Source organism: Capsicum annuum, chromosome 7 (genome assembly GCF_002878395.1).
Source record: "Capsicum annuum cultivar UCD-10X-F1 chromosome 7, UCD10Xv1.1, whole genome shotgun sequence".
In the NCBI taxonomy this organism is placed as follows: Eukaryota; Viridiplantae; Streptophyta; class Magnoliopsida; order Solanales; family Solanaceae; genus Capsicum; species Capsicum annuum.
The window spans coordinates 191,546,645-191,555,508 of record NC_061117.1 but is presented as its reverse complement, the minus strand read 5'-3'; the positions used below and the strand labels follow the sequence as shown (position 1 = coordinate 191,555,508).

General features: G+C 36.3%; 2 pseudogenes; one reads left to right on the top strand and one right to left on the bottom strand.

Moving 5' to 3' along the window:
- Positions 1-5,272, bottom strand: part of LOC107876735 — a 10,538-nt pseudogene extending 5,266 nt beyond the window's left edge.
- Positions 2,797-8,864, top strand: LOC107878243 (annotated as a pseudogene).

The following is an 8,864-nucleotide window of genomic DNA, read 5'->3' as shown; positions in this document are numbered from 1 at the left end:
CAGTACTCCAGCTGTACTGACGCATTTCCGCTATGGTGCTTTCTTTTCATGTTATACCATAGGTTCAGAGCCATGAGTCCTAAACCAGCAGTAGCAGTCGCATTCAGAATACAGAGTTGCAGTGAGTCCTCTTCATTCAAGGACGACATTATTTGATTTATTCATTTATTTCTTTAGTTTAGTTTTATGGAGTTAGTTGGAGACATTTTCCTTCAACTCCTTATTTCAGACAGTACTTAGAGGCTTTCGGATTTACGCTCAGATTTAGCTTTCAGATACAGTTTTCAGTTGTTTTGGGTATTTTTCGCCTATATGGATGTTATATTATTTCAGTTGAACCTTATGGCCTATTATACATGTTTTCCGCATTATTATGTCATGAATTACAGTATACAGGTACAGATATCAGTCATGGGATAACTTGTGGTCCCTTGGGGTCATAAGCACCGTGTAGCATTCTGGTTCAGAAAATTGGGGTGTTACATGATGAGAATCTAAGATGTAGTACACATCAAAGAATTTCAACTTCGTTAGGATCGAATTTTGTAACAGTTCTCTTAGAAAATGAGCCTCAAATATTTAAAGAACCGATGGCATCTTCAGACTCAATTCTTTTGGAAAGAGGTGGTCAATAGTGAGATTAATTCAATCTTAAGCAACCATACGTGGGATCTTAAGCAACCATACGTGGGAGTTGGTTGATCTTCCTCTAGGGAAAAAACCTTTAGGTTCTAAATGAATCTTCAAAAGGAAAATGAAAGCGGATGGTACTATTGACAAATACAAGGCAAGACTAGTAGTAAAAGCTTCAAACAGAAAGAAGGCCTTGATTACTTTGATACATACTTGCCTGTAACGAGGATAATGTTAATTCGGATGTTAATTACCTTGGCGGCGGTATATGGTCTTAAAATACATCAAATGGATGTGAAAACAGCATTTCTAAATGGAGAATTTGAGGAAGAAATTTATATGGAATAGCCTGAGGGTTTTGTTGTTCCAGGAAAAGAAAATAAGGTGTGTAAACTTGTTCAGTCACTTTATGGGCTAAAAAAAGCACCTAAACAATGGCATGCGAAGTTTGACCAAACCATGTTGGAAAACGGGTTCATGATAAATGGATGTTATAAATGTGTTTACATTAAAGACACTTCAAATCACCAAGTCATTGTTTAGTTGTATGTGGGTGATACGTTGATCATCAGTAGAGACATTTCTGACATAAATGCTATGAAGTGAATGCTCGAGAGCATGTTTGATATGAAAGACCTTGGAGTTGCATTTATGATCTTAGGAATAAAAATCCATAGAAATTCACATGGGTTGGCATTTTCACAGTCTCATTACATTAAAAAGGTACTTTATAAATTCAAGTATTTGGAATTTAGTATTGCCAAGACTACGTTGGACGTGAGCTTCACACTTCAAAAGAATGAGGGTTAAAGTGACTCATAGTTGGAATACGCAAGAGTGTTGGGATGTTTAATGTATATCATGAATTGTACACAATCAGACATAGCATATGGTATTAGTAAGTTGAGTCGATACACGAGTAATCCCTATAAAACTCATTGGATGGCAATGTAAAGAGTTTTAGGGTATCTTAAATACACTCAAGACTTTGCTTTGCATTATAAGAAATATCCTGCGGTACTTGAAGGATATAGTGATGCAAATTGGATCACTGGATCAAATGAAGTAAAATCCATTAGTGGATATGTATTTACTATAGGTGGAGGAACAGTATCTTGAAAATCATCCAAATAGACATTTATCGCATTAGATGCAATCATTTTGACTAAGTGCATTTGATGCATGTTCACTACGAAGAGTTCAAAGGAAAACCCACTTATCTAGATACAATCAGTCTTTGCTTGATGATCACATAGTTGACTGTAAAGTTTTACGAAAAAGTAGTCATTCCTTATTTATGTGTGGGATTGTTGGGTTCAAGATTAAAGTGTGAATGAAAAAATTAAGGGAACCAAGTGGAGGGAAAAATTGAGATAACACTCAAAATGGAAAGTGTACTCAAAATGGAAAAGTCTACTAATTGTCCCACATTGGTGGGAAAAGGAAACTTTCAAGAGTTTATATTAAGGAACGCTTACTCCACATGGTAAGTGAGGCAAGAACCAAGAGGTGTCTCACATCGTCGCCATCGTCGCTCGCTCGGCTTCAGCTTTGGCTTCGGATTCAGATTCAGATCGGATTTAGATTTGGATTTGAAAAATGATCGATCGATAAGATCTATATTTTTGGACAATATATTTTTGAATAGTCCGAAAAAAACAAAGGAAAAAATGCAACCAGTTTATGTTGCAGCTACTCGAAGAGACATAACTCTTATGTTGCGGCTGCTCAAAGAGACACAAATCTTTGAGTAAAAGACACATTATTTTGGAAAAAGGTATGACTAATTGGATGGTTGTGGCTGTTCGAAAAAGACACACTTTCTGATGAACAGACATGATGGAAAGTGGAAGGAACCAAGTGAAGGGAAAAATTAAGATAACACTCAAAATGGAAAGTGTACTCAAAATAAGAAAGTATACGAATTCTCCCACATTGGTGGGAGAAGGGAACTTTCAAGTGTTTATATTAAGGAACACTTACCCCACATGGTAAGTGAGGCAAGAACCAAGAGGTGCCACGCGCCTTCGTCGTCGCTCGCTCGGCTCGGCTTCGGCTTCAGATTTAAATTTGGAAAATGATTGATTGATAATTTCGATCTTTTTGGACAAAATTTATTTGAATTTTCCAAAAAACAAAAGGAAAAAATGCACACAGTTTATGTTGCGCCTGCTCGAAGAGACAACTCTTCGAGTAAAAGATACACTATTTCGAAAAAAGGTATGACTGTTTCGATGGTTGTGGTTGTTCGAAAAAGACACACTTTCTGATGAACAGACATGACTATTCAGAAAGGATACACCTTTCCGGTGAACCATTGGGCACCTAATGGCTATATAAAACTACTTTTTTCCATAGGTTTGGACACGAAAATTTTCCTGCATTAAAACAATTCTTGCTTTCTGAAATACTTTGTGTGATCATCTAATCATTGAGTGAGTTTGAAGAGAATTCGATTATTTGAGGTACCACTACAGTCGGATTGTTAGGCCATTTTATCCTAGGAGGAAAATGTCGCAAACTTGGGTACTTAGGGGGAATTATTTTCTTAAGGACACTCCATGAAATCGGGGGACTTGGAATATTTTCTGTTTCATCTAATTTTTTGAAAAATACACTTCTTTGAAAGGTTATTTTGATCATGTGTTGAAGGTGTTGAATAACTTCATAAGTGTTCTTGTTTTATACTTGAACTTATGTTGAAGCTATTATGCCTAAAAGCAGATTCTTGTGTACCTATAAAACAACATAATATAAATATATAAAAACTCTATTCAAGAATATAATTTTGAGTTTGCTAAATAATTTACATTTCCACTATTTTTCTACTCTGCTTTTGGTGCAGGGGTATTCCTATTTGGCTAAAATATGTGCTGGGAATGGAATTTAGAGCAGATAACCAGCATTTTAAAGTTTGATTCAAATTCTGGAACTCGTCAAAACCAACTCTAACTGGATTTTATCTGTTTTCTTTCTGTTATGTTTACTGGATTTGACTATGATGAAGGTGGCCATACAAGGATTTGTTGAGAAAATTATCAACGTGATGAAATCAGAGAATTTTTTTGAACCTCAAGAAGGACCAATTAATATGGCCCAAGTTTGAAAATATTCTTTTTTTGGGGGGTTTCTTATCCAGTGTCCGGTACCCGTATTAGAACTCGACTAATTCGGATTCACGCCAGGTAGGGCCCCATTCAGGGGTAATGCTCCCAACAGAGTTTTATCCATGCCCAAAGTCGAACCCTCGACCTCTGGTTAAGGGTGGAGCAGCCTCCTTCGCTGCACCACAACCCATGTTGGTTTGACAATATTCTTTTGGCTTGTTTTTACTGTCTCTATAGAGCAACATATGTTTTAGTCGTGATAGTCATTTACTTAATGACCTATGTTTTTAGGAGTCTCCTAGTTCTAGTACATATTTTCACGCTAGCAGAATATATAAAGAACATTTAATACATTATTATTAGAGTTTAAATTTTGTGCACTGTCATTGTATAAAATATTCTACATTATAAGGTAAACTTGACCTGCAACAGGCTACCCAATTTTTACATAAAAATTAAAAAAAAAATTATGTAACCTGTGATAGCAGGTTGTCAAAAGAAGGGGAAGAGGTATTGGAAAACAGCAAGCTAAAATAGTGAAAATGATGCAACTGTAAATTACTACAAAAAAGATTGTAGCCAAGAAGGAGAAGCTAAAACTCTTTGAGTGTTTTCTATTTTTCTGGATGGTTTCAAATATCTAATGTCATCCTCTATTTATACTTGTGTAGGGATGATTCTAGATACTACAAATCTAGAGTGTTCTATGTTCTTCCACAAAAATCTCCCTGAAATATCTAGCACCATCTAATATGTATATCTTTCTTAAATACACATATCAAATAACTATACTATCCTTTTCTAGATTATTCTACCTAGAATTACCTAGAATATCTAGATATTTATTCAACATGATTATTCTAGAAATTACACTAGACTATTCTAGAGACTTAACTATAAATCTATGATTCCAAAAATTTTACTAGAATATTTTCACACTCCCCCTTAAAGTGATTTTTTGGAAACTACTTAAACTTGTCGCGGAAGAACTTAAATTAAGCTTTGAACCGCACCTTAGTGAAAATCTTGATAGTTTTTGTGTGACTTCTCTTTCTTCTTCAAATGACCTGTGGCTTCTTTAAAGAAAGATGGTTCCACAAGAGCAAAATTGCATTGCTCATAAACTTCAGCTAGTAACTTGGTCTTCAACACAGGAAAATCTGAAGTTAATTCGACATCTGAATTGTGCTCTTTTCTATTAATAGGACTGGAAGAAATATCACCCGTCTGCAAATTTAGAGCTGCAACTGAAGACTCCCATATTGGTTCTTTACAATAATAACTCGATTCCAATCATAGTGTCTAGACTCGTCCACCGCATGATCGCTACTGATAAACACCATCTTCGTACTAATATTATACACTTTGTACCCTTTTATAGTTGTGCTATAGCCCAACAAAATACAGAGTTCTTCCTTGTTGTCCAATTTTCCTTATTTAGCATCTAGACCATAGGCATAGCACACCGAACCAAATACTTTCAACTGTCTCACAGATGGCTTTATTCCCTTCCATGCTTCAAATGGCGTCATGTCTTGGAGTGCTCTAGTTGGTAATCTGTTCAACAAATAGAATGCGGTATTGACTGCCTCAGCCCAAAAATATTTGGGTATCTGTTTTTCTGCTAGCATACATATCACCATCTCCATCACAGTTCTTTTCTTTCTCTCAGAAACCCTGTTTTGTTCGGGAGTGTAGCTAATAGTGAATTGTTGTTGAATACCACATCTTTACAATAATTTCTGAACTGATGCGAAGTATATTCAGTTCCATTATTAGATCTGATATACTTTAACCGGCAGCAACTCTCCCTTTCTACCATAGCCTTGAATTCTTTGAAAATAGAAAACACCTGAACTTTGCTAGTTAAAAAATAGACCCATGTCATTCGAGTTAGATCATCTATAAAGAGAATAAAATAATTATTCCCACTCAAAGAAGCCGTCCTCATTGGTCTGCATATATTTGTATGAACTAACTCTAGCTTTTCCTTCACTCTCCAAAGACTTCCTTTAGGAAAGGATTGTCTATGCAATTTACCAAATTGATATGACTCACAAACATCTCGGCACCTGTCAATTTTGGGTACATTAAGCACCATACCCTTAGATTGCATATACATCAATGAACTAAGATTGTGATGACCGAATCTTTTGTGCCAAAGCCAAATATTGCTCATTTCAACATTGAAGGAGCAACTTTCAGCAAAATAGCATGAAATTGGAAAGGAATTACCAATCATGCTAATTTTAGCTACTTCACATCCTTTAGGATCATAAATGACACACTTTTTATCCTTAAAATTAAGTGAATAATTATTGTGAAGCAACTCAGCAACACTCAACAAGTTTTGAGTCAAGCTTGGCATATAAAGAACATCATTTATGATTTTCATAGCTTCGTCCATAGGAAATTTCACTTTCACTGATCCTCTTCCTTGAGCTTGCACCAGTGCACCATTTCCAAGCTTCACTTTGGTCCTATCAGACCGTCCAGGCTACCAAATAGATTTTCAGCAACCGTCATGTGCCTTGTGCACGCACTATCAACATACTAATTATATCAATCATGTGATGTGTGCGAAGCCATGAATACCTCCTCTTCTATTTTTTCAACTTGGTGATCTTCCGCAAAATTTACTCATTGGAAAGACTGACCACTTTGAGTTTACTTTTGCCTGTAAAACTTCTCAATATGCCAATACTTCTTGCAGTATCTGCATTAAATGGAAAACCTCTTGGACTTGTGCCAACAATTTTTCTCCAAGTGGTTTGTCTTTTTACAAATACCACAAGGTGGAAATTTTCTGTGTAGTTATTGTTGTAATTTCTATTCATGGGTGTTTTTTATTTTCTCTGTTTCCTAATTTTCTGTGCCCAGCAACTTCTTTGGTGCTTGGAAATCATGTTTAAAAATCATCGTTGGTATTTGATGATATGTGGCAGATAGAAAATATGGACCAGTAGAATGGGAAATTGGTGCTCGTGGTAAACCTTATGCAAAATGGGCTGCTGAAATGGCTGTGGGTCTAGAAACTGCTGTCCCATGGATCATGTGTAAGCAAGAAGATGCCCCTGATCCTGTCGTAAGCTATTCTCTCACTCTTCTCTTAATCATCTGTATTTATTGACAGTTTTTTTGGCCCAATTGGGGTTTCTTCAAATATACTAAGAGCTAATTTTCTTTTCCCAACTACAGATAGATACTTGCAATGGTTTTTACTGTGAAAATTTTAAACCTAATACGCCGTACTAACCTAAAATGTGGACCGAAGTCTGGACTGCCTAGTAAATTCACGAATTCAACTGCATGAGTCAAACAGCTTTATGTTCAGTCGAATTTCTATCGATCTTTCTGTTCTACTATGCTCAGGTATACAAAAATTTGGTGGTCCAATTCCTCATTTCCTTGGCGACCTGCTGAAGATGTGGCATTTGCAGTTTCAAGGTTTATACAGAATAATGGTTCATTCTTCAATGATTACATGGTTAGTTAATCATTTTATTTTACGAAAATTTATCAGCGTGAGGATTTTATAAATGATAAGAACTATATCTTTTTTCCATATATTTAATTTTTCTTGGCTTCAGTATCATGGGGGAACAAATTTGGCCGGATAGCTGCAGGCCGTTTCATTGCCACTAGTGATGATTATGATGCTCCATTGGATGAATATGGTATGAACCTGAAACACAAATAACCAATTAAAAGAGTTATGTTTTCTCAAATTTTATAATCTGCGCAACCAAAAGGAATGAAAAGTTCTCTAGCAAGCAATAACTGTTACATGCTTTTCTTGCTCTATGGTGTGACAGGGCTGCTGAATGAACCAAAATATGGGCACTTGAGAGACTTGCATGAAGCTATAAAGCTCTCTGAACCAGCCTTGGTTTCATCCTATGTAAGTCACTTGGCTCGGAAAAAATCAAGAGGTTAGTGATGTAGACCACTCTAATTTCGTAGTTGAATTTAACATCTTGATTCCTTCAAAAAACAGATTTATCTGTTGACATCAAAACACAGGCTCATGTGTATAGCTTGAAATCAGGAGGTTGTGCCGCATTTTTGTCTAACTACGGCCCAACTTATTCAGTTAGAGTCACTTTTCAGAAGATGCAATATGACCTGCCTCCATGGTCCATCAGCATTCTTCCTGATTGCAGAACTGCTGTCTACAACACTGCTAGGGTAATGAAACAGGATCATTCTTTGAACCTACGAGAAAACCAGTGCTTTTATCAAATTCAAGTTTTAGTATTGCAGATATTAGGTCTGTAACCTAGAAAACATGAAAGTATTAGCCAGGCCAGATTAATGTATCCTGAAAGCAGTTGCAATAAATGTATTTGAAAGATATGTGAACATTTGGGACCAAAAGTCTTAACATGCTTTATGAACTGCTGCAGATTAGTTCCCAAAGCTCGCAGATGAAGATGACACCTGTTGGTTGTGGATTATCTTGGGAGTCACACACTGAAGAAACTCCCTCTGCTGACGATAGTGATACACTTTCAACCAGTGGACTATGGGAACAGATAAATGTTACTTCCTCAGACTATTTGTGGTACATGACAAAGTAAGTACTGCCTTCTTAAATCATGTTCCAGTTTCACTTGGTACTTGGATATCGACAATAATCATTATGCGTGCTTCCTCCAGTATAATTATAGCATCTGATGAAGGATTTCTAAAGAATGAAAAGGGACCTCTTGTCACTTATGTCTGCTAATCATGCCTTGCACGTTTTCATCAATGGCAAACTATCAGGTGCTTGGACCCACCGCCTGTTTGATAACTTGGCACAACGGTGCTGTTGATAGATGCATCTATTAAGTCTGCTCTTTTATTCAAAAAAAGTATGTTCTTATCACCATTTGGCTTTTATATTTTTCCATGTGGTAGGATCCGTTTTTGGAGAGGATTGGACGACCCAATGTTGACATATTGTGGCAATGTGAAACTAAGAGCTGGTATTAATAAAATTTCTATGCTCAGTGTTGCTGTTGGTTTCCCAGTGAGTTTTCTACATCCTGCATCTCTGTTTTATGGAATTAGAAATTAAAGTTCTACTTCTTACGTTGTTTAAGTCCAATCCAGAATGTTGGCTTGCATTTCGAGACGTGG